This window comes from Phalangium opilio, unplaced genomic scaffold (assembly GCF_054372755.1).
Source record: "Phalangium opilio isolate 3A_F unplaced genomic scaffold, DU_Popi_V2 ptg000014l_1, whole genome shotgun sequence".
NCBI lineage: Eukaryota > Metazoa > Arthropoda > Arachnida > Opiliones > Phalangiidae > Phalangium > Phalangium opilio.
The window spans coordinates 2,022,667-2,049,099 of record NW_028324149.1 but is presented as its reverse complement, the minus strand read 5'-3'; the positions used below and the strand labels follow the sequence as shown (position 1 = coordinate 2,049,099).

The following is a 26,433-nucleotide window of genomic DNA, read 5'->3' as shown; positions in this document are numbered from 1 at the left end:
TCATAAGAATCAGTTCGTGGGAAATACGATAAATAGGAAATATGGATCGTTTATCACGAGACATTTTTTTGTGACAACTTTAAACACGTGCTTAAATGAAAAAGCGGGTAGTTAACAATGGTCACGTGACTCGGTCGCTCGCTCGTCATCTAATTTATGTTAAAATTATTTATGTTAACAACCATTTCTTTTATAATTCTCAACTATCATTTAGATTAAAAACGTATATTAAAATCTTTTTGAAAATTTTATTTATAAATTTGTAGGAACGTATAGTATATAACTTAAAGTATAGGGTTTTTTATATATATATATATAAACCTTGAAACTATATAGCCTTGGTTTTAATATAAAAATAAAACTATTAAAAATCAGGACAAATGGGCAACAATATGTTTTCAAATTTTTTAAAAAGACGATACCGATTCGTTCTCAATCTTCAAGACTCTTGTTCTGAAAAATTCGAGTTTTCTGTTAAAACCAAATATTTTTTTTTCTCATGAGGCCTTTTCTAATATCTTTAAAATCACTCACTGACAAAACATTTAACTGAAACGAGAAATCATTTTATTATTAAACTTTAAAACAATTTTAAAAATCTTGAATAGTATGTTTTGTAATTCGTAATATAATTTACCGCTTTTCCCCGGTTAATAGGCGTGTAGCGTAATTAAGTAGTTTGCAATGGGCTTTTTGTATGAAGCAGGGTTCGAAAAAACCCGGGTTTTATTAAAAAAAATCAGCCCACCAGGTTTGATTGGGTTTTTTATCTTAAGCAGTTGCGTGAATTGAACAAATTATCATTCAAAAGTCTCTGCTTAATGAAAAAAGTCTTAAAATGTTCCATAAAAAATATTATTAAATAATACTTTTCAATTTGAAACAATAATTATCTTAAAATATCTTTATTTAAAATGAAATTATTCTAGCATTCAAATTCATCAAAAATTGAAGATCTTAAGTGAAGGGGTTTATTAAGTGGGTTTTTATGGTGGGTAAACCCAATTAAACCCGGGTTTTTTGGTTTGGTTTTTTAATTCGACCCCTGGTTATAGAGTAATTTTACAGGACTGATAAGTAAGATGACTAATTCGAAGAACATAAGAATAAAGTTTAGTTTCCTAAAATATTACTCCATGCTGGGCCAAAAAACTTTCGATAAACAGTCAAAACGGACATGGTTAGTGAATGGCATTTCGATAGTTTAATACCGTTAGATGGTAAATGGGGAACAATTCTTCAGGTGGTACGGGACGCCCAATAGAGTTTTGTACCACTTGAGACTTAATAGTAAATTAAGTACTCGCATCTTCATACGGTTCTGTTGACTGCAGTTCTCCGTTACGACTTTAAATCGATTTCATAAACCTTTATTGTATCCTTCTGTTGGGTGAGCGATGGCGTTCGAAAATGTATTTATAACTGTTAACTTTATAACTTATACAATATGACAATGTAGTTTACAGCCTTTATATTTCAAAACGATAACTCTCAAATTGTTATCTTACACGAATATCAACTTACCTTTTAACTATTAACCATCGAGTTTTATAGTCAAAAGTGAGTAATCTCTTATTGGCAATAAAAAAATTATATTTCGTTCTGATGGGTTTTTTATGTGGAAATTTCGATTCCAAAAGCTTTCCGCAACTTTTTAAACCGATCGACGAAACATCACTCAATTTATTTTTATTGTAGATTTTTATCTTTGATAACCTATTTGTTTAAACTAGCTCTTTAGAGAACACTTTGTTACTCCTACCTAATTCCCGATTTATTAAAATAATATATTTATGACGGACTGATAGGGTTATACGAAATATTTTTAATTTCGAAAGATGTTGGTAAATCACGAATTTTTAACTTTTTTCAACTAAGGCCTCGGCGAGCTGTAAACAAAGTGTCGAACTAACAATTTATATGTCATTCGTACTAATCACGTGGTTTTACTATGGGATACCGTTTAATGTTTATGTCTGGCAGCAAAAATTAAGGGGATGTTCTTTGGGAAATCGATTTTGACTCGAAAATGTAACTTCTATCTCCATTTTGCCACAAGAGACACTGTTTTCGAGTTAAGATTGTCTAGAGTTTTTTACGGATGACCCCTTAAATTTAACTAAGAAACTGATTAAGACAATGATATCTAATTTGATTAAGGGGTCATCCCTTAAACACTCCGGACACACATAACTCGAAAACAGTGTCCCTTGTGGCTAAATGGAGATAGAAGTTATTACATTTTCGACACAAAATCGCACAACCAAAGAACATTCCCCTTAATTTAAACCCAACTTATCAGAATAATTCTGATTGCTTTTTCTCTAATACCATGATCTAAAATCCGTTTGTAATTTTGAATCACCAACAATAACGCAATGAAAGAGTGACATAATTACTAGCATTAGAAACGCTGTCAGTGTGTTACAGATATATGTAAAGATTAAGCTGTCAATTCCCCAAAATCACACCGTTAATAAATTTGAGAAAACTCTAGACGATTAACCATTTGAAACTATAATCTAACAAGTACCTATTCTAATTATACCGAATTTTAATAACTATAGTCACAAAAAATAATTGACCACATTAGATCTATTCTTAAATATCGTTCTTCAGGATGTAGAAATAATAATTTGATGTACCTTTATCATGTTCATATTTGAGAGCTTTGTTTTATCTATTATTATATCTTTGGGAAATGGTTGTGAAATTAAACTTTAATAGGGGAAACAGTCATTGAGCGATCTGGAACGCGAAATATATAGAAAACCTAACAAAACACTTTTATGTTTATGAGTCTGCCAAGCCGTATATCGTGTTTCCAACGATATAAGATCGATGACAATCGTTTTAAACAACGTACGTAAAGTATACTTATACCTTTTTTTCGTTTCCTCAATGTCCCCGTAACTCGTATACTTGTCTGTCATTGTACGAGAATGTCGCGTCCATCTCTATAAAGATATCTTACGATGTTTTACTCTCAGTGCGGCAGTGGTACAAAACACGTGAGCCTCGTTATGTAATGACGTATTAAATGGAGGGATATACATCAGTCAAAATTTTATATAACCCCTCTGCGGTATTATTATTATAAATGCCGAGTTTTGAAACTATGTCGTTGCTTTAAAAATTGTCACGAGAGTTTTGAGTTGACGGTGACTACGGGTAGATATCCTTCTTCGTGGGGTGACGCGTAGTTATAACGAATTCCAAACATTTTTCATTTTTCAAGGAATTTTAAAAATATAATTGCGACGTTTCTAAGTTTATAGTCGGCGTGTATGTTTGGAGTGAAAGTTAATTGTTCAGAGGGTGTTTAGAATAATTAAGGTAGTAAAGGGGTTTGCCCTGGATGCACTGACAATATTTTAATTGGACGATCTAATTAGTGAAGCTGAGTTTATTATTTTTAAAACGAACCATGAAATAAATACTAAACGCCATTTTGCAAGATGGCCGTCAAACTGATGAAATAGGACCATCTCAACACGGTTTTTAAATTCAGTTTATTAATCTATTTTACCGTTTCAAGATTGTAAAATTTTGTTAGTGCCCTTAGTAGGTCTTATTCCTATTCAGCGCCACTGGCGGAAGGTTTATAAACTACTGCCATAGAGACTGGGTAACTTTCAAAGTTTCGCTGAATCACCGCCAGGTAGCTCGAGCGCCGCGCCATCTGACGGTGATTCTACGAACCTTCGTGAGTTACCCAGTCTCTCTAGGAGTAGTTTCGGACCCTCTGCCATGCAGTGGCGATAAATAGGAATAAGACCAATTACCCTCGTTTTTCGTTACTAATTATAAAATAAACTAATTCGGAAGTCAATGTACGCGATTCTGTTATACTAAAATGCAATGAATGAACGAATGAAGTGACGTAATTGCAACCTTTTTTCATTGAGTCACTGTTTCGTATCACCTTTGTTAGCGTGTAAGCTTACGGCGTTGGCCTCGTAAAGGGTTAAAATACACGCGTGATTTATTTTAATGGTTAAACGGGGGAAATTTGTGGGATTTTGGACTTTAGTACATGCTCCGGAGGTACTTGTCTTAAAACCGAATTGATTGTAAAAACTCGGGAGGAAACTTCCAATTCGAGTGAGCTAGGACCCCGCGAGAAAACGAACATCTGCGGACGGCCGCAACTTTCAAAAAATAAGCATGCTCGCTCGCTCGTTGGGGTCGATTCCAACTATTAACCTACCTTTTTCATAGTAAATTATTAGCCGGTTCCAGTACGCCTTCCGTATTGTTTTACCTGTCATTTAACTAAAGGCCAATAAATAGCTGCTTGAGACTCCAATCGAAGTAGTCTATGATAAAAGACATTTTTACAAATAGGTAAAGTCGGCAGTAAATTAAACCGAAATTAGTAATATAATAAAGAAAAATATATATATTTAAATAAATATTTATTCATTAATAATATTAAAAAATATAAAATAAATATACCCGTTTCAAAAAAGGGTTGTGAAGTTTCGTCTGCTTGATTTAGGGTTGGAATGGGTATGTTCATTTCAAAGACGTTAGATAGGGGTTCAATGTTACTAGTATGCTCAAAAATCCTTGTTGTTTGAAGCCATCCATCCCTGTTGTTCGAAGCCATCCATCCCTGTTGTTCCTAAGAAATGCAGGTGGTCACCACATCAAATTCTTGCTGACTTTCGAAAAGGCTTCTCATATTTTAACTTCAATTTAAAGTAAAATGCTTCGAAATTAAATGAATTTGAATTTGATGTTTATGTTAATGATAACTTAGGGGTTGATTTACTTTAGGTAGAAGGAAGTAAGGGAGGCCTACTTAAAGGAGAAAAAGGTTTTACTAGTGCAGGTTTGTCGGCGAAACGGTAAAAGGGAGAGAAATCAAAATCATTTTCTTTTAAAAAACTCCCGAAATTGCTGTCAGAAGGATTCTAGCTGATCCGAGTTTGGGCTGTCAGCTTAGCAGCGGACCCACAATTAGTCACGTGCATGCTGGGGAACACGGCTACGCATACCTAGTCCTACCTCTCTCTGCTCCGCTGTCTTTCCTTCCTTCATTGGTTTTGCCAAAGATAAATTTTATCTTTTTGCATCTAATCGAAGAGACACGCGAAGCTCTCCCTCTCATCCTCAACAAGGAATGATGTCGGAACGTTAAATGAATGATGTTGTAAATACTTACATAGTATGAAACTAACTGCCCTTTTTATCCACTAAGAAAAAGTGACTAATTAGAACTAAATTATTTCATTTATCGCCATTTAGTGTTATTGCAAAATCATTGAGATTTGTTCTGAAATCAAAATAATCTGAGATGTAACTTCCTCAAAATTTACCCCAAAACTGTCCTTTAGTTTGATTTAAGCAATATCTAACGTCTTTGATATCCTAATAACTTGAAAACACGCCATGGTCAAATACCAGACACTATTTTATACCCCTGACTTTTGAAACCAGGGTCTATTATGACGTGAGTTGACACTTATACACTATAGGGCTATGTACTAACTAATATTGTACATTTACTTACTACCATTTTTTTTAAATTTATTTTAAAATTTAATTTAAATAAGCCGAAAAATAATACGAGATGATGTGCAGAAGTACATTGTAAAGAACAAAGCCGGAATATCATCAATTTTAACAGAGAAAATAAATATCTCCTCCGCCCTTCTTGCAAGAAGGAATACCTAAAAAAAAGGTTATAAGCTTAAATATAGGCGTTTTCCCCGCAAAATACATTAATATCTAAAGTAGCATCAGCGTGTTTTTAGTTCCACTGCAATTTATACCGCAAACGTCCTAACGTTATGGTATATTTGAGCTTTGCACGTTGAAATGTTCATAGTAGTACTCATTTTTAAACTAACAAATTAACTATTTCTGATGTTTCTACAAATTACAGTTACAATAGAAATTAATTTGGTCAGGGAACTAATTGATATTGATTTTTAGACGCTCGGGGATATCCTGAAAAATTAAAATTAAAATTTTCATATATATATAAAAAAACCTCACTTAATACGTATCTGAAAATCGCCGCACTGCCGATGGAAGAAATTGGTATATTAAATCGCAGACCTAGCTAAAAAAAGTTAAGTTTATTTGGGGGAAGTTTAAATTATATCCTTGTCAATCTTGTTTTAGTCTCAATTTAAATATTTTCGGCGTTTCTTTAAACTTTAAACGGCGCTGAAAGATTTTAGGAGTTTTTCTTAGGAAAAAGAAAGCTGTTTTTATAAATTTTTCGGCAATGATAATACATCAAACGACCCAGGGAAAATAAAAATGACTGAATTTCTTGATTTGTCATGTTTGCGCTCTCGATCTGCACCAACCCCGGAAATAATCCGTTTCGCATCTATTTTTAAAAGAACAACTTTACTATAAACCCAGTATTTATCATTTGAATCTCTTCTTCAAGGGGTGGAGTACCTTTCGGGAAACAAAACAAAAATAAAATATTATGGTTTTTTATTTTATTTAATATATTTACCCAAAAAAATACTAAATCCAAAATATTTTAAAGTTTTTGTTTGCTTCAACTAAGAATTTATTTGGAGACAGACCAGTAAGATATTAAGTCACTCTCCCCATGGTCAAGGAAAAATGGCGGGGAATGATCAGAGGACAATCGTGGAAATGATCAGGGGGAAAATCGTGGAAATGATCAGGGGGAAAATCGTGGAAATGATCAGGGGGAAAATCGTGGAAATGATCAGGGGGAAAATCGTGGAAATGATCAGGGGGAAAATCGTGGAAATGATCAGGGGGAAAATCGTGGAAATGATCAGGGGGAAAATCGTGGAAATGATCAGGGAAAAAATGGCGGCAAATAATCAGGGGGGGAAAATCGTGGAAATGATCAGGGGGAAAATCGTGGAAATGATCAGGGAAAAAATGGCGGCAAATAATCAGGGGGAAAAAATGGCGAGAAATGATCAGGGGGAAAAAATGGTAAAGTAAAACCGCAGGAAATACAGGGAAAACCAAGCTGTTAAAAATCATCTTGAAATTTGAATTTAAAAATTTTATTTCAGCCTTTGTTGGTAGTATACTTGCACAAATGTCAGGTAATTTTGACAGGTAAACGCGGACATAAGCTATAACCGTAACCTATAGTTTTAGTAATTTACCACCGACAATTGGACGCTCGAGTGCCTACCCATTAAGGAACAGTCTCTATAAGAACGTTTTCTGCAGCGAGGGTAAAAACCGATTTCCTATACGATTCCTTATTGCGGTGGCCTATCTAATAAGGGAGGTTTTCCCTGCAAGTCGTTATATTTGGCATTACCGACCGTCCTCTTCAGGATGAGTTAGAACCCATTTACGACTCGAGCGCAAATGAATTTTTCCCCACACCAGAGACCTCACCGGGAATAGTTGTGTGTGCTACTGCGAAATTATTTCTGTATCGTTCTCAAGTCCAATATGGGTTCTTGGTTAGACCCTAACCGATCTATTTCCCGTCCACTATCGAGCTCCGAATAGGGCCAGTTATTGTCCACTCAATGTAGGAAAGCGTTAGTCGTAATTTGAGCCGCATTCGTTTAGGTTAGTTGTACAGCGATTTATAACGTGGACGGACCTACGTTCCATCAGTCAGTGGGTGGTGGCAATGGGGTAGTTGATATGTTGGGTGTCCTTTTGCAGACAGGGACCGAGAGGGGGCGCCTCAGTAAATGATATCCGATCCCTTTTAAAGAGAGAATCAGGGTATCATTTTCCTCTCCCTGGCTTGAGGAATCTGGGCTTTAATAAGCGAAGCTGTGTTACGTATCAAGGCGTTGGATATTTGAAGTAGTGTATTTCAGCCGCCATTTTTCAAGATGTCCGCCGATTTAATCAAAACTTTACACATGTGTATAGTATAGTATATTGTACCAGTATTCAAAATTTCATACAACTCTGTTAAGATTAAAGCCCGTTATAGCTTCGGAAAGTTTGGGTTTCTTTTTGTGGTCGCCATTTTTAAAGATGGCCGCCGATTTAAACCAAATTTTACACAATTTTTCTATATAGTATAATGAACGAATGTGCAAAACTTCAGTTGAATTGCTTCAAAATTAACACCGCGAGGAAGAAAAATGTACACATAAACATAACCATTTCAAATCCCTGTAAGTACATGATTGAGAAACTGTCCAGGCCCTCTTATGACGCCATACCCTCCAAAACTCGAAAGGCATGCACACTCACTAACTCCCATTACATGAAATAGAGATATTTTGAGGACTCCACAGTCAGTGAGTTATCGCGGACCCTTACCAGGCATTTCTCAGGGTGGCTCGCGCTGTTGAGGGTATTTCCCCCCGACTCTTTTTGCCATATTGAATGAACAGACCATGATTGTGGCTCTTGCATGCTATCATTGATGGTACGGTTAAGGATGCCGTGCAATTCGACATTTCGCTGGATAACCTAGCTAGTTTCCCCGACTTAATGGGTCAATTACTTCGTGGGCTGGATTGTGGTTTTGGAAAAACTCCATGTACTTGGATCTTTAAAAGCGTATGATAAGTAAGCTATGAGGACGGGTAACGTACCATGGACTTGGACTTGGTGTTGAATCATTATTTTTTCAACGTATAACCCGATAGCTCATTCAAACTTTTATCGGCTGTTGAATTTATTTTAAATGTTAAAGTGTTGTGTTTTGTAAGAGTAGAAAAACCTTAACCTTAGGTTATCCCTAGTCAGAGAGGGTGCTGCGTGGTATTGCGCAAGTGCAAGGTTTTCGGTTTAAAAAAATGCTCGGATGTATTTTCTTTAGCAAGAAGCGCGAGAAAAGTCAGTTGGGGGGCGCTACGATCGATACTGATTAGTATGTACGGCCAGGGACTCGCGGCGGACGGCAACGGAATTTTTGGGATTCCCTTCGGCTAGATCGTGCTTGGCATGACCAAGTACTAACATTCAACTGAGGAACGAGAACGGCTAACCCCTGGCAGAACGTTTCTTAGGGCTCCCATTGCAGAACCAAGCAAGCACCCTCCGCCGAAATGCATCATGGTACATATATATACCCCCGCTTCAGAGAAAGAAATTGTAGAAAAGTGGGAGACCAGCTGGGAAGGGTGGTTGGTTGGTAGTTTTCATTCTTTTGTGATCTCCCTTTTGTAATGTAAAAATCTTCAGTAAGCCTTGGCCAACTTTCTTGCCAACTGAAGAAATGTATTTCAAAACATAAACATAAGGCTGTTATTCTTTTCGCAAGTACGGTTCGAAAGGATTTGGTAAATGGACGTTAATTATGATAGCTCAAGTTCATAAGAAATGCTGCGTAAGTTTGTCACTGATTACAAACTGGAGCTTGTCGTGAAGTGAATGAGGTAGGACATAGATTCGAGGTAAAGCGACGCCTGGTGGTGAGGCGCTGTCAAAGGCTTAGTAATGCAGACTAAATAGGAGCTAGATGGAAGTCCTGCAAAATTAACCACCGAGTGTAGGACTTCAATTCTCGCTTCCGTCGTTCTCGAACTAGCTCGAGCTGTAAGTCTTTATCATTACGAAGTATAGGTAGCGTCATACTTATGGAATGAAACATATCTTATAAACTTATTTCTGTACTCCCTTTGAAGTCAATAGAAGTTATTTTTGTTTTTTTTTTCCTGAAATCCAAATAAGGTGGGTGATTTTTAAAAAGTAAAAATTGCCCATCATAAAGGAGCCTATAACATAAAAGCAATGATAGCAATTATTGATCCCTGTTGAGACTTATTACATATACCGCCCTATTATGGTATAGTCCCTAGTTAAGAATATAGCTCGACGAAGCATGCACGACATTTTGCAGTTTAAATGAGCCGTTCTAAATAGCTTCTATCACGGACGCTATAGACTATATCGATTAAAGAAACGAGCTAAACGACTACGAGTTTTCTCCCCGTTTAATAAAGCCCTACTAAGTTTGGCTATTAAAGGCTGGTATCGTTTAGCACGTGTTGATAATTAAAATGGTCCAATTAGAGTGGTATTTTTTTAATTTATTGGCTTATGTTCTGATGTGCGGGCCAATAAACGTTTATTGTAGTGGCTACTGTAGTCTTCTGTAGGTCATTTTCCCGTTTTTGCGGACGAAACTCCAGTACTGGAGTGCAACACTAAATTACGGTGTATTTATTTGTGAATGGGTTGAGCCCGGAATCGAATTGAACTGGGAATATAGAAATTTTGTTGTGAACCGATTCGGATTTATTAAAAATCTGACGTTAAACCATAAGGAAGCTCGTAAAATTCATAAAATTGGCATGAAGACAAAAGAAAGTTAGTGTATTTTTTAAAATATTGGCACTGAGCCAAAGGAAGTTAGTGTATTTTTAAAATATTGGCACTGAGCCAGGGAAAGTCAGTATTTTTTTAAAATTGGCATGAAGCCAAAGGAAAGTCAGTATATTTTTTAAAATATTGGCCCTGAGCCAAAGGAAGTTAGTGTATTTTTAAAATATTGGCACTGAGCCAAAAGAAAGTCAGTATATTTTTTAAAATATTGGCACTGAGCCAGGGAAAGTCAGTATATTTTTTAAAATATTGGCACTGAGCCAGGGAAAGTCAGTATATTTTTTAAAATATTGGCACTGAGCCAGGGAAAGTCAGTATATTTTTTAAAATATTGGCACTGAGCCAGGGAAAGTCGCGAAAAATTGTGAAAAACTAGTAAAATCATTTTAAAGTCTCTAGAAAACCTTATCTAAAATATTTCTTCAACATTATACTTAAGCGTCAAGTTATTTGCTTCTGTTTAATTTGATATAATTACTTATATATAAACGAATGTTTTTAATCAAAAGCTTTTGGATTAAGTCACCGTATAGTATATTTATACGCGCGTATATATATTAAATGGCCAAATGGGAAATATACAACAATAACATGGTGGTATAATATACGTTTGGGGATAATCTTTGTTTTATTTAAAAATATATACCTACTCCCAACTATTGTTACCTCGAAACGAGATGTAATACGTTTAAGCGGGCTTTGATAACACTGTCACGTGACATAAGCAACGTATAACAAAAGTCAAAACAAAGGAATAAATTAATTTCCCTCGAGACGTGAAACGTTTTTTTTTTTTTGCTCTTAAAGTCGGAAAAACGGTTTAATTATAAAGTAGGCCTATACATATTATATATATTATTTATTATTATTGGGAGGTTTTCTAGAATAAAAGAACATTTGTATCTAAAAATGATATTCTTTTAATCATAGATTAAAAATAATATCGTGTTCTTTTCGTTGCTCAGCTGTAATTGTAGGAAATCAACTTATTTAAATTTTAAATGAATTCGCGCTTAACAAAAAAAAAGACCACGTAACAATTTTTAACAACAGCGGTAAATATTAATTACAAGCCAAGTTTAAGAAGACTCTATCACGTCATTAACACTTAATTAACAAAAAAGTCGTTAAAGCCTATAAAAAAAATATTTTTTTCGCGGTTGAATTGCGTTTCAATTGACGTACCAAACTAATAATTTTAAATAATATTAAAATGTCAAATTAGTATAATCAAATTTTAAACCGTTAAAAAAATTTGACTAGTTCCTGACCCAAGTATTTTTTTTGGTGTTGAAAATTTTAAATAGTGTTGAAAATTTTTATTTATATATATATTTTTTTAAACGCTATTTTTTTTCAAAGGGTGGGTGAAATGGTTTCACTAATTTTTATTTTATTTCTTCCAACATTCTACTTACTAAGTATGCCCGGATTTTGAGCAATTGTTTATAATTACCCATCATGCAAATCGAGCAGCAATTACGTTTGATTATATTATTTACCTCTGAGGAGCTCTCAAATATGTATATCTTCATCAGAGACATAACGAACTGAACTTTGACCCCGAATATTTTAAATCCAAACCTTAAAGTTAACAATACCTTAGTTTAAAAAATAATTATTCTAGAAAATATTTCTTTAAAATTTACAATTGATTATCGTTTATTTATTTTTTTTAGAAAAGTAATTCCTTAAACTAAAACATTCTTTTAATATTATTTAATTTAAGTTATCTTTTAACTATTAAATTAGCGTTTAATTCACCTTTCCTTTAAACGTCACCAAACTAAAATCAGTCGGTAAACATCAAAGATACTTCTGGTTATTTAAAAAAAGAAATTAAACAAAAAAAAAAATAAAACAGCAGCAAAATGTTAGAACAATAGCGTTGATATAACTTTTTAAGAATATGTTCCAGTTTAAAATAAAAAATTAATTGTAATTACAATTACTCAAGGTTCTATTACGGGACGGGTTCACGCAGGTGACAATGTCTCCCCCCCCCCTCTTTGCGAGGATATGAGAGGATCGCGCGTTTAAATGGATGACCCCTACCCTCTTCACTTCCTCCCTCCCCCCACGGGATACCCTGACCGAGGCTTAGCCAGCCTTATTTCCGCTTAGCGGATAATTAAAGGTTTCTAATAGGCTATAAAACATCTTTTTAAATATAGGTTTGGGTACCCGAGAAAAAATTGCAGGTGTTTTCCACCGTAGATAGAAATATTTCGCTCTACCCCACCATACCCCCTTAGAGATCTGATTGTAATCCGTCATTTATCTGCCGGGAGGTATTAGTTAAGATTTACTTTAACCATAAGTTCATAAGATATGTTACCAACATAGGCTTGTAATGTCTGGTAACTTACAAACTGGAGCTTGTAATTTTGAAGTGAATGAGGTAGGTCATAGATTCGAGGTAAAGCGATGGAGGCCTGGTTAGGCGCTGCTGTTAAAGGCTTAGTAATGCAGACTAAATTGGTCTAGATGGACTGCAAAATTAACCACCGAGTGTAGGACTTCAATTCTCGCGTGTCGTTCTCGAACTAGTTATCTCGAGCTGCAAGCATTACGAAGTTTAGGTAGTGTTATACTTATGGAAGGAACATATCTTATAAACTTATGCTTTAACTAAAGGACCATATTTTATTTTTTTATCAGAAAACGTATTAATGTTTCTCTGCATCCCAATCTTGGAAGGAGTCGAATTTTAACGGATTTTCTACGTAAGATTAACCTCTTTCTAGGTTGAACTAAAATTCCTCAAAACGGCAAAGATATTTTCTTTATTTAAGGTTTTAAAAGTCAGGATTTTTTTACACCCACAAAAGATACCGTCAGATAAGCGGATAATCGTCTTGCATCGTCCCAGATCAATTCAATTCACCTTTGTTAGTTTTTTCACTTTTTTTTTTGGCACCAACGTTCGATAAGCAAATATCATAGAGGCTTTATGACAACCATCCCAACCCCAACAAAGGTTAGATAAATTTCAGCTGGTGATATTTAGGGACCATTTTGGGTTATACCCCCATTTTGGCCCCCCCATCATCCTCTTCCTCAGGGGAGACACCCCGCACCCTATTCTTTTTTTTTCTCCGTTCAGATCATATAATAGGAACCGTTCAATCCTAGGTGAGTTCACGTCATGTGACGTGAGAGATGGATGACGTCAAGCCATATAATATTACGAAATTTGTACGAAACAAGTTGGGAAAACCAAAATATTACCTCTCCGAGTCTAGAAGAGGACTACTTACAAACTTATTTACCCAGATATGGAAATGTTTCTTTTTTTTATGAGCAAATAGTGAAGTTAAAATTTATGAAATATTAAAGCAGTATACAAAGCATAGCAAATATACTGTAAATCAGACGATATTTTACATCCAATAAGGATATACTTGTACACATTAAAATCATCCGATGGGGGAAAAACGGGAAATGAAGAGATAAAACTTTGGGGTGATATTACCTTTACGTGTTTGTAAAGGCCCAATTTTCTACTCCTCAACTGTATACCCTCTATGTTCAAAGCCATATTCACAACAGGGTTGCCATGTAAACACTATCCTCTCGTTTCACCTCAACGATTTTCTTAGTTTGTCAACATGACTGTTAACGTTACATAACACCAAAGCTAATTTGTGGCCACACACACTGAAGGTAAATGGGCACCATAAAAAGCATGAAAACACGAAGCTATAATCCGATTGCGATCAGACCTTTCTCTGATCTGGGCTGCGTTCAGCAGAGCTCACCAAAAAAGACAGCGGATTTGGAAAACGTTTACCTGTGAGCTCTGTCGTCATAGCTTTTCTCCGGTCATCGGTGTTTTAAAAATGACGATAGCGCAATAAAGCGTGCAAGGTACCAAGGCTTAACAAAAATTGTATGATAACATATTTTAAGAGATAGATAACAACAACTTTTATAATTAAAATTAGAAACTAACATGTCTCTTAAACTTCTCGCGTGATCAACTTGTTTCACGCTAATTAAATAGCTCTAGTCCCATCATAATCAGCAAGAGCTATTTGTATTAATTCCTCCATGCTTTTTTCGCCAAGCTGAGAACTACGCGTTTTACGTCACGTTATCCAAAAACCCGACTATTTTCCTTGAAGACCGTGCTGGCTCAGCGCTGAGCACCGTGACGTCAAAATTCAATAACAAAATCCCGTTCTGTAGGACACTGCTAACAGCGCTGAGCTCTTCTGAACGCGGCCCAGATTTCCACCATGATTATAAAGTCTAAGCCTAATTATTTAAAAGTGTATTTAACTTTCGGCTCACTCTGAACCGTTAATGTCTCTGTATTACAGAAACGAAAACCAAACCCAAGCGTTTACTTTTTGGTTCGATAGGCCTATTGACAAATAAAAGTTCATTTGACCAATATAGATGCGTTCGTCTTGAAATCACTTTAGAAAAAATTATGCTATAAACAGATGTAGTATAGCTTAAGTAATATATAAACATCGATTTCAAATAATAATAATAAAAAATATTCTTGGCATATCAAAATGAAACAGAGCTTTATAGCTACAAAACCACTAAAGGCATCGAAATTACGAAAAATATTTCCATATATTAATTATACATTATGAGAAAACCAAATATTAAGGTTTTGTAGGATTTTTACCACAAAACAAAGCGAACTGCTAACGCGGTGCACTAACGGACGGACACACACAGACTAAAACATAGGCTAATTTTTAACTCTTTCCGTTTTAATTTTGAGTTGAGAAACTAGATTATCTTAAATATTAAAATAAATATAATTAATATTAAATATTTTCTTCGTTAGTTGTTCGCCTTATTGAGCGTTACATCGCGTTGATAAAGAACAATTAGACATTCTTGAGAGACTTGACTAATATTGGCGTTTGAAATGAAGCATACTCCGGTTGCTTTGCCTTACTCAAATAGGTAGTATATAAGGGTGTCGATCTACAGCTAAAAGCAAGAACAACCGCAATTGCGAAAACCTTTGGTGGTGATCCCACCCTAGGGAGGCTAGACGTTTCTCGTAACCCTAGCTGATCGCCGCGAATGTCTTAAACCCAACGATGACCATGGAGTAGAAGCCAGGTGTACAGACTGGTGTCCAAGTGGAATGGACGAAGACCAGAAGATGGTGGTGATTAGAAGCCAGGTGTACAGACTGGTGTCCAAGTGGAATGGACGAAGAGAAGAAGATGGTGTTGATTAGAAGCCAGGTGTACAGACTGGTGTCCAAGTGGAATGGACGAAGACCAGAAGATGGTGGTGATTAGAAGCCAGTATGTACAGACTGGTGTCCAAGTGGAATGGACGAAGACCAGAAGATGGTGGTGATTAGAAGCCAGTATGTACAGACTGGTGTCCAAGTGGAATGGACGAAGACCAGAAGATGGTGGTGATTAGAAGCCAGTATGTACAGACTGGTGTCCAAGTGGAATGGACGAAGACCAGAAGATGGTGGTGATTAGAAGCCAGTATGTACAGACTGGTGTCCAAGTGGAATGGACGAAGACCAGAAGATGGTGGTGATTAGAAGCCAGTATGTACAGACTGGTGTCCAAGTGGAATGGACGAAGACCAGAAGATGGTGGTGATTAGAAGCCAGTATGTACAGACTGGTGTCCGTGTGGGATGGACAAAGATCAGAAGATGGTGGTGTGAGAACTCAAGTAGAGGAGCCATTTCCGTGACTTTTGAAAGCAGTTCGGAAATGGCGAACACGTTTGCTCCGATTTGGAAACTGCGAACGCGGTCACGTGGGGTGTAAGTCAATAACAACAGCCACACACACACACACGTCGAAATTAGAACCTCTCCGTGACATACGTCACTCGGAGAGGTAAAAAAGTATAAGAATTATTTGTGCACTATTTTTTTTCTTTGTACTTTTTAAAATTTGTGTAGTATTTAAGCTACTGTAATGTAGTAGTTTTCTACTATATAGTTATAACAGACAGGAAAAAATGATATTAGAAGGTATCTTCGCATTTTTTCGCTTAAAAAATATAAAATTTATAAAAGAAAAGAATAGAAAAAGAAAAATTGTGAAATGGAAGAAGATTCGGTTTGGTTCGGTTGGGACCTATGGCATTCGGAAATTGGCAAGTAAGAAATAAACCATTTCCTATGCTGATCACGACAACCAACCACTTCCACTTCCTACTCAATTCTGGCCGCGCCGCGCTATCTCTCCTCATCGTATGCTCCAAGGGGATGGACAGTTATATAGAACATTAACACCTTTCTTAAGTAAAATCAGGGGACATGAGTTATTGACTCCTTGGTCAAAATATAACTCGAATCTTTATTAATAATTGAAACATTTTCTAAAAATAAACACTCCTGGAGCGTTCACACTTTATCACGTGATCTATTCGGAAGACTAACTTTGTAAGGAAGGAGAATTTTTTCCAAGTAGAGAGGAGTTATTACTCCATGAAAGAACATTGAAACTTTATACAAGTGTCCATCTCCAACTCCGATCCGATCCGACCCTATCCCTCTCTCTGTCTCTTCTCTCTCTCTCTCTCTCTCTCTCTCTCTCTCTCTCTCTCTCTCTCTCTCTCTCTCTCTCTCTCTCTCTCTCTCTCTCTCACGTATCAACTTAACTTCATACTAATACGAATGGTAACGGTATATATTAAATGGCTTGAATATAAGTAAAGTATTACGTTGATAATTTCGGAGTTGAGTCAAAATCCCGAGACGCTAACGGGAAACCCACCGAGCGCATGGGACGGAGTCTGCATGCATCCTTACTGGTACTGGTAGTATGACCCTTCCGAAAGAAACACCATCGTAAAGAAGGGAAAAGGAAAGGAAAAAAAAGTATTCGAAAGGACAGAAGAGAGTTTTCTTGGCTGGTATACTGGAGCGTATATCAAGCTTATTTAGTGTGCTAGTCAAGTCGTCCCTTTTGTTGATAAGGGTAGGCTGCCGGACCTACTCTTATAAAATATTAATCGAGCCAGCGCTGCTAGCTAGACTCTGTGAATTGAAGAAGTGTATGTGGTGGTGATGTGGTGGTATAGTATATTCGGGGAAAAGGGGAGCTTAGGCCTTTGCCGTTTCTGGTTAAACTCATTCCCCTTTTACTGGCATCGAGTCTTCATTACCATTGCTAATGTCGCTCGAGAGGAGAATACGGCCGACGAAGCGGGCTTACCCTCCCCGCCCTAGCTGACTAGCCCCCCTCCCTTCTTCCCTCGTTTGGTTTTGCATACGTAACGTAGTCGGGTACGTTCCTTGCCCACCGAGCTTTCGTCGGACACCTAAGAGCCAGCCGCGAGAAGGCAGCCAGTCGGCGGCCGAGGCGGACGTTAAACCCGGAGATCCCTGCAGTTCCCAGTTTCCGAATCGCGAACCCAAACCCAAAACCCAACGACTAAAATGAAAATTTCTATTTCGGATTTTGTACTCCCAACCAAAAGTTAACAACATTTTTCACGCGCGCGCTAAGATCGCTATCGAAAACGTCCCGACTACTGACACACATTCCCGCCCGCGCCACCGCCTGGTGGGGTTCACAACGCTGCAATCTCTCCTCAGAGGTCAGGCGTACGGATCACGTGACGTTTCCACAACCAGGAAACTATCTCCACCAATTTTATTAAGTCATCGGATTTTTCGACCAACTCTTAACAATGTTGAAGGTCACGGGATTTTTCGACCAACTCTTAACAATGTTGAAGGTCACGGGATTTTTCTGAGAAAAAAGGATGGAATTCGTGGAATTGTCTGAACAGAGGTCGTGGGTCGTAGAGTTTTTAAGGTCATGGATGAACTTTCAGCGAAATTCGCCGATTTTTCCGAGAAAATGGATGTCAAGGGTCAAGAAGTGTCTGGAGTACCTAACTTGAACTCATGATCTTGCTGACCACAGGTGGAAAGGTCACGGAACGCTACATAAACTGAAACAGCAACATGACTTAATCTGAAGACAAATCATATAAATGGTTCAAACCCAACTATGAGGATCACTCGCTATCACCCATGGGATTGTCAATAGTTTCTGGTGACAATCCTCCTCGCTTTGGGGTTAAAGGTCACACGGAAATGAGCTTTTATCTATCAGCTGTAACCGCCAGAAACCGTACTCGATCGGATCTATCTGAGAATTTACCCAGGACCGTTCAGGGAAAGATGGTATGGCCTAGCACCTCTCCACCGTGCACTTGGGGCGGCGGAAGTTCCTAGTCTTTGAGAGGAGGTTGCTTGCTTGATTGAGAGAGCACTGAGAAACGGGATCATTCGCCATAAGGAGGCGCTGAATGTTTTGCGAGCGCCGTCAAGAGGCGAAAGCGGCGTTCTACTAGTACTACTCTTCCACGAGACGATCTTTCGACGGTATCAAACTGCGATTATGGCACGCTACACATTTAAAAGGTTCATTCAGGCGTCAAAATGATGTCTGCTACAACTTCCGCTCGAGGAACCATTTAAGATTTATCCCAAGGTGAGAATAAAAGTGGATCTATAGCGTTTCCTTTATCAGAACTTTTTATTATCTTTTGTAAATTTGATATCGAGGTGTTATACCGTACGTTATCTTTATAAGCAATTCATTTTAAGAATGTTTTCTTTTTTTTTCGCTTTTTGTCAACAGGGGCGCTTGTGGAAGGCGAAGACACACCCATCGTCTTGATAACTATACTTCGCTGAAGTAGTTTGGAATTTTAAGCACTTACAATTATGTATTAATTAAGTTATTTTAAATGAGAAATTAATTATATCGCGTTAATTACGACAGTCGCGTTGTCTTCGCTTTCCAGAAGTTGTTTACTCGAAGTAAAGACTAAGGAATCTAATTTACTTTTAACTAATAATAGTTAACGTGACAATTAAGCTATAACCATATATTTTAATTTTACTGAGTAGAGTAGGATGAATCGAGAAGCTTTTAATTTTTTTAATAAATTTATAAATTTGGAAAAGTAGAACCCATTGGGGGCTAATCAACCCCTGGGTGTAGCTTTTCCCCGAACGCTGCTGTACTAGGGGTGAAACATTTTTACAGGCGCTATGAAGAAATACGTTACTAACTTACCCCTGTATGCTAACTTCATTTTTAAAATGCATTATAACTTTACCCCTTCGAATTTACGTTATTACAGAAGAAATAGGCATACTTATTACTATTAGGTTACTTATATATTTTAAATATAAAAATACATACGCAAAATATAATATATATATAATTTTGTCTGAAATAGCAGATATATATAGGAACATAGCGCTTTGTCAAAATAAGTGTAAAGGCCGAGCTAACCTTTAAAAACGTTTGACAGTCCCTAAGGCATTTTCCATTCACGTAAATACGCCTTTTCGATTGAATACACGCGCCTCGTAATTCCCACGTTTGTACCGCGGTATTTAAAAAATAAATCTTATAAAGAAGTTAACCTTGGCAAAGGCCCAAGCGTTTTTAAATAAAAAAAAAACCTTCGCATTGAAAGAAAGAGCGTTTCGATGGTGGGTTTTTTTAACGGATGAAATAACCTGTCATTTTCTCGCTACGAACCATTTGACTTTCCAAACAAAAAGCTCTCACCGTCAGTAATCAGCCCTCTCTACTTTTTGAAGGCTCCTTTTATATCTGTCATTTCAATATAAAAACCTTCCCTTAAGTGTAGGGATAATATTTCTTTATTCATTCATATCTATACTCATCTTTGAGTGAGAGTGAGAGAGAGGTTCGAGAGTAAACTTGAACAAAGAGAAGCGTAAACTTTCGAGTGATGATTTCTTATCATTTATCTTATTTGAGAGAGAGAGAGATCTTGAGGAGTTTTAGGTTGTTAAGACTAGTTAGTTGTTTTGAATTTATACGTATGCTACCGTGTTTCAATTGAATTGTACTAGGTTTTTATTGGGTTATGTGAAATAAGGTTTTTAAATTGATAAAATGATCAGGGGATTTTTAGAAGTGGGATGGCGTGATCAGGGATATTTTAGAAATAGGATGACGTGATCAGGGATTTTTAGAAATAGGATGACGTGATCAGGGATTTTTTAGAAATGGGATGACGTTGTCAGGGATTTTTTTAGAAATAGGTTGACTTGATCAGGGTTTTTTTAGAAATGGGATGACGTTGTCAGGGATTTCTTTTAGAGATGGAATAACGTGATCAGGGAATTTTTAGAAATGGAATAAAATTATGTTTGAAATTAGAGATGAATTAAAATGATCAGGGAATTTTTGTAAATAGATCTGAATTAGTCTGATAATTTATGTAATTTTGGTTAGACCTATTTTCAAAATACCTCAAATCCCATAGAAACTCGATAAAGCGAACTACATCTCTCCGTTCAATATACAGCTAGTATACATGCCTATAAATTAACAAGGGATTAATCCCATAGAATTATCCGCCGGAGAGTTAATATCCATGTACCGGAAAGATCCCTCGCCTCTACCCCATCCTCTGTACCATCCATCCATTCCCCATTCCTATAATAAAAGTTATCTTATAGTAGTATCAAGAATGAGCGGCCGGGTTTAGTATGGAAACAGTAGAAAATGGCGTCATCCTTTCGTTTCCTTTAGCGGGCGGATGCTGAAGTTATCTCGGAAAAGGATAAAGTCGTTCCTCAGCCTCTTAGCATCCCTTTTCCCGGAACTCGGAGTCACGCGCAGGTTTTTAAGGCTAGCACGCGGCCCTTCAGTTATCCTCGTGAGGAAAAGGAGCCCCGGCGGTGGTGCACGCTGATTTGCATTTCAAAGTGGATCGAGTGGGCAAGAAACGGGGGAGGGGGGGGGAGAAATCGACCCGCCTTGAGGTTAAGGCTAAACTGCGCACGCTCTGACTCTTTATACGAGTTGTCAACGAGCTAGGAGGGCTGGCGCCCCGCCCGAATACTGCACGCGACTCTCATTTTCGGATTATAGATTGGACAACGTAAATAAAACAAAAATCTTTTTTTTTTTTTTTTTTCAAAAAATAAAAAAAGAATAAAGGAAAATATTGTGGTCTATTTACCGCCGGGTTATAATGCTTTATTTACTTGGACTTAAATGTTCTTACGAAAGTGATTTATCATTTTGTATTTAAGCTTATTCCGTGTTGAAACGTTTTATATATCATATTAATAATCTATTTTTAATTATTATACTTAATGATTCATTCCATTTATTTATTTATTTATATGCATTTTATTTATTTATTTATTTTCTTTTTGCTATTGAGTTGATTATTTATTGTGTTTTAGTTTTGATGATTTTCTTTTTCTTGATCGCGTGCGCTTGTTTCAATAACTTTTACGCGTATTTAAACAATGCTTTTTTTCTTCTTTTCCAAATGATTTATTAACGAAGGGGGAGGATTATGCATACACGATAAGTCGTTCAATGCCAGAAATACTGGAGTATGCTTAAACGTTACAATACGTTTTACTGGGTTCGTGATAAACCATTTGATTCTTCATTTAATTTTGTGAATTTTATATAAATGTGAATTAGAGTACTGACGGACTCGCGATGGAGTTAAACTGATGAACTGCATACCGCAAACGCGTAGAATGTTTAAAGTGTATTTTAAAGTTAGTAACAAAGACAAAACAAATACAGAACATGAACACATTTAAAAATAACATAATATTTGTAATTTACATTTAGATAAATTAATTATGAACGAATTTGGTACTTAACAACTGTAAATACATTTTAATTGATTTAAATGCTCACAATATTCCCTATTGAGGCACAAACGCTTTCAAACGTGACATTTAGGGATAACATATGAAAGAACTAGGTAGTTAACAACAATAAATAGATTTTAATTGATTGCACCGTATTTAATTAGAATTATAATTAATTAAATATTCAAAATATTCCGTACTGAGATACAAACGCTTTTCAAACTGAAATATTCTTATTATTTATTTACACGTTTATGAATTTTTATTCAAATTCAAATCTCTTGCGTTTAACATTGACGTAACTTTAGCATTAGCATTGAGTTACTCTAACTAATGTTAATATTAATTTGTTTTAATTTCAAAATAATAATCAAAATAAAAATAATTCGTTTCATCAATCTCGGAACAACAACAACAACACACGGCGATATTTAATGAAAGCATAGTTTAATTTCTCTGGTCGGTGTTCTCTGATGATGGCTTTTCATCTCAATTCATCTCAATGGGCTCTCAGTCTCGTACACCAGCACGCAGTTTTAATTGGCGAGCACGTTCGTGGTTGAAATGGTCCTAATAACGCGGACGGGCGAATTTAGATAAATCATAGTGAGAGAGAGTTCTCTTTGATGGTTCCATTAAACTATAGAACCACCACTAGCATCCGTACAATGCGTACGCTTTCTATGGTCTAGCTGTGATCTGCCAGAGAGAGAGAGAGACTATACTCGGTTTAAAGGTCGACGACACACCCCGTTGAAATATTCGCTGTTTCTAGCGATTAATTTTAGCTAAGAGCTATATAACGCTGTCTGTCGTAGCTTGGCTCAACCATTTCCACGAGGTACCACCGTCCTAACCCTAACTAATACCACGAGGGGTCTTCCCCCTCCCCTCCCTCTCTCCTTATACCCCCCCCTTCACTTATTCCCAAGGAAGCACGAAAAAATCTAATTTATTGGCTGGCCCGTTTCAACGTATGTTTGGTAAGCGAGCTTACCCGTTAAAGGGAGAGTAAAATGATTTTTGATGACTAATCAAGTTAATTTTAATCGATTGAGATGTACTAATGTATCGCTGATATTTTTTGTTATTTTTGTAAGGGAGTTTACCGTTTGTTTTAAACACCTATGGAATGGATGGTTTTATCCAAAAGCAACCCATGATTTTTCCCACACGTTATCTAAAGAAAAAAACCCACTGTTTTCCAACACTTGGTATCTGAAAACATCCCACTGTTATCCACCACATTTTATCTATAAACAAACCCACGGTTTCTCTCCATATTTCATCTAAAACAACCAATGGTTTTCCCCCACTTTTTATCTTCAAACAACCCACGGTTTTACCCCATATTTTTTCTAAAAACAACCAATGGTTTTCCCCCACTTTTTATCTTAAAACAACCCACGGTTTTCCCCCATAGTTTATCTAAAGACAACCCATGGTTTTCCCCCATATTTTATCTAAAAAACAACCCACGGTTTCCCCCCATATTTTATCTAAAAACAACCCACGGTTTTCCCCCATATTTCATCTAAAAACAAACCATGGTTTTTCCCCACACGTTAACTAAAACAACCCCATGGTTTTTCCCCACACGTTAACTAAAACCACCCCACGGTTATCCACAACATTTTATCTAAAAACAACCCACGGTTTTCACAAAACACTTTTAATTTCAAACTAGTAAACTTAAATTGTTTTGACACTGAAATATAGATACGAAAATTATTCCTTAGCATCATTTAACATTTTAGCCTCCCTTTCCGGAGCTGTTCTCCGAGAGAGCGGTGTCAGCTACTGGTTGTCATGGCAACGACATGTAGCTCTTAAACCTCCCCAGTTGGAAAGGACTATTACCTTAGTTTTTTTTATACATTCGGTTGGCTTAAGGTCTACTATACGCCCGGTTCTACTGGCCGCTAATTCACTTATACAAACTGGATTGCCTTCCTCGAATACCTTTTACCATACAGGCTGTGAATTTCAGACCTTATAGAGAAAAATGTACGGCCTTGAAGTATCACCCAAATCGATGACCAGCTTAACCTTATTGCCTTATAGGAAGGAACTGAGCTAGGACTCGCTGAATTTCAAATTATAGCCTTTTAATCAATAATCACCTGATGGGGAACTCTCGCTTTTAAACCCGAATACAACCAACTAGGCCTTTCTGTTGAATGAGCACTCTCTAAGCTGGCTCATGTTTGTAATTTTTAATAGCGTACCACTGTGATAAGTTATGGAGTCCTGAAAATCATGGAAATTTGAAAAGAGACCTGAAATGTGTGGAATTTTATTATAATACTTGATAGGTTTTGACAAAGGTGTGGAATTTTATTATAATACATGATAGGTTTTGACAAAGATGTGAAATTTTAAAAATAGGCCTGAAAGGTCATGGGGAAAACTGAAATTTTATAAAATAGGCCTGAAAGGTCATGGGGGGAAACGTGAAATTTTAAATATAGACTTGAAAGGTTATGGGGGAAAACGTGAAATTTTTAAAATAGGCCTGAAAGGTCATGGGGGAAAACTGAAATTTTAAAAATAGGCCTGAAAGGTCATGGGGGAAAACTGAAATTTTAAAAATAGGCCTGAAAGGTCATGGGGAAAACGTGAAATTTTACAAATAGGCCTGAAAGGTCATGGGGAAAACGGGAAATTTTAAAAATAGGTCTGAAAGGTCATGGGGAAAACGTGAAATTTTACAAATAGGTCTGAAAGGTCATGGGGAAAACGTGAAATTTTACAAATAGGCCTGAAAGGTCATGGGGAAAACGGGAAATTTTAAAAATAAGTCTGAAAGGTCATGGGGAAAACGGGAAGTTTTAAAAACAGGCATCTAAGATCAAAAGAAAGCCTTTTAATAGGCCTGAAATTGTTACGAAAAATGCAAATTAGAGATACAGGGCTAGTAAAACAGTTCTTTTATTGTCGAGGTCAGTAGCATTAAATTGAAATTGATCAGGCGAGTCTGTTTAAACAAATGGCTCTGTAGGCTTTAATGGGTTTTAAACGATGCTCAAATTGTTAAGTAAACTCATAACGAACGTGCCTTATGAATCCAGAATAAATATTATACCCTAACTACCATACTTACTAGTTTGATTATAACTATTACAATTGGCATTAAAGACAATAGACCATTTTTATAATAATATTTAATCTCATTTTATTACGTGTCATTTTGAAATTCGGAGACATTCATGACTAAACCATAATTATTAATTAACGCATCATTGATTCTTAATTTTTTTATTAAATTAAATTAGGTTAAAGAACTTAATGGATAACCTCAGCTAACAGCCGGTGTTGACCCAATATTTCATGTTAAGTTTTTACTACCATTAAAGTTAGTGTTTATTATATACGGCTTCCGTGGATTAGCTAATCTTCCGCAGTCGTAACTCATCTTGAACAAATAATGACAGACAGTGTTTTTAGTTGAAGCCTAGGGCGTCCAGGTGGCGTTTTTAGTTTTTACCACACGATTCGATTTCCTGTCTGTATCAAAAAATACCAGACTAAAAAATATATATGTATCAAAATAATAATTTTGGAATTGAACCGCGATTAATGATCGACTGGTGTACAATCTATTAATTGGTTTTGAAAGTTTTTATGGAAGTGAACATCCGTTTGACCTTTTAATATTGACAGGGCTCATTCGTACATATCTGGAGAACCTAGAAATGTCAGGGAAATAAATATTTGACCAAAATTTCAGGGGAAATTAAAATTTTTATTGAAATTCATGGGAAAACTCAGGGAAATTTATATATTTTTTGTATAATCTAGGGAAAACTCGGAGAAATTCATAATTTTTAGTGACATTCAGGGAAAAATCTGGGGAAATTTATGATTTTTATTAAAATTCAGGGGAAACTCTGGAAAAGTTTATGATTTTTAGTGAAATTCATGGGAAAACTCAGGGAAATTTATATATTTTTTGTATAATCTAGGGAAAACTCGGAGAAATTCATAATTTTTAGTGACATTCAGGGAAAAATCTGGGGAAATTTATGATTTTTATTAAAATTCAGGGGAAACTCTGGGAAAGTTTATGATTTTTAGTGAATTTCATGGGAAAACTCAGGGAAATTAAATTTTTTTAGTAAAATTCAGGTGAAACTCTGGAAAATTTATAATTTTTAGTAAAATTCAGGGGAAACTGAGAAATTTATAATTGTTAGTAAAATTCAGGGAAACAGGACCTGGTGGTAATATCAGGGAATTATATGGGAATAAACTAATTTGAAATATCAGGGATATCGAATTTCTAAAAGTTGTATGAACACTATATTGACTACCTGACCTATGAATATTTTACATCAATCTTGAGGCTACACAGTTATGACGTCATTACCTATTTTATTATTTAAAACAAAATTAACTTTTCGAACTTGCTTAAATTTTGATTAATTATTGCAAAAATCTAAATATTTTCATGGTAGTCAAAATTATTTACTCCTTCTATACCATATTCAATTTTAGTTTTATTTTCGTTTCCGGTTT

The 26,433-nt window shown here is 36.1% G+C and overlaps 1 protein-coding gene across 7 annotated transcripts in view; it reads left to right on the top strand.

Moving 5' to 3' along the window:
• The window catches only part of LOC149705038 (uncharacterized), a 149,199-nt gene that overhangs the window by 14,509 nt on the left and 108,257 nt on the right, over nt 1-26,433 (top strand). The window contains exons 1-2 of one of the 7 annotated variants that reach the window (XR_016381506.1): nt 17,286-17,930; nt 17,970-18,733. The exons of 5 other annotated variants lie outside the window; for them this stretch is intronic. The gene's annotated coding sequence lies outside the window, so the exon portion shown is untranslated. Of the gene's footprint in view, nt 1-17,285; nt 17,931-17,969; nt 18,734-26,433 lie in introns of those variants that run through there. One more of the 7 variants, XR_016381501.1, reaches the window with a different exon arrangement.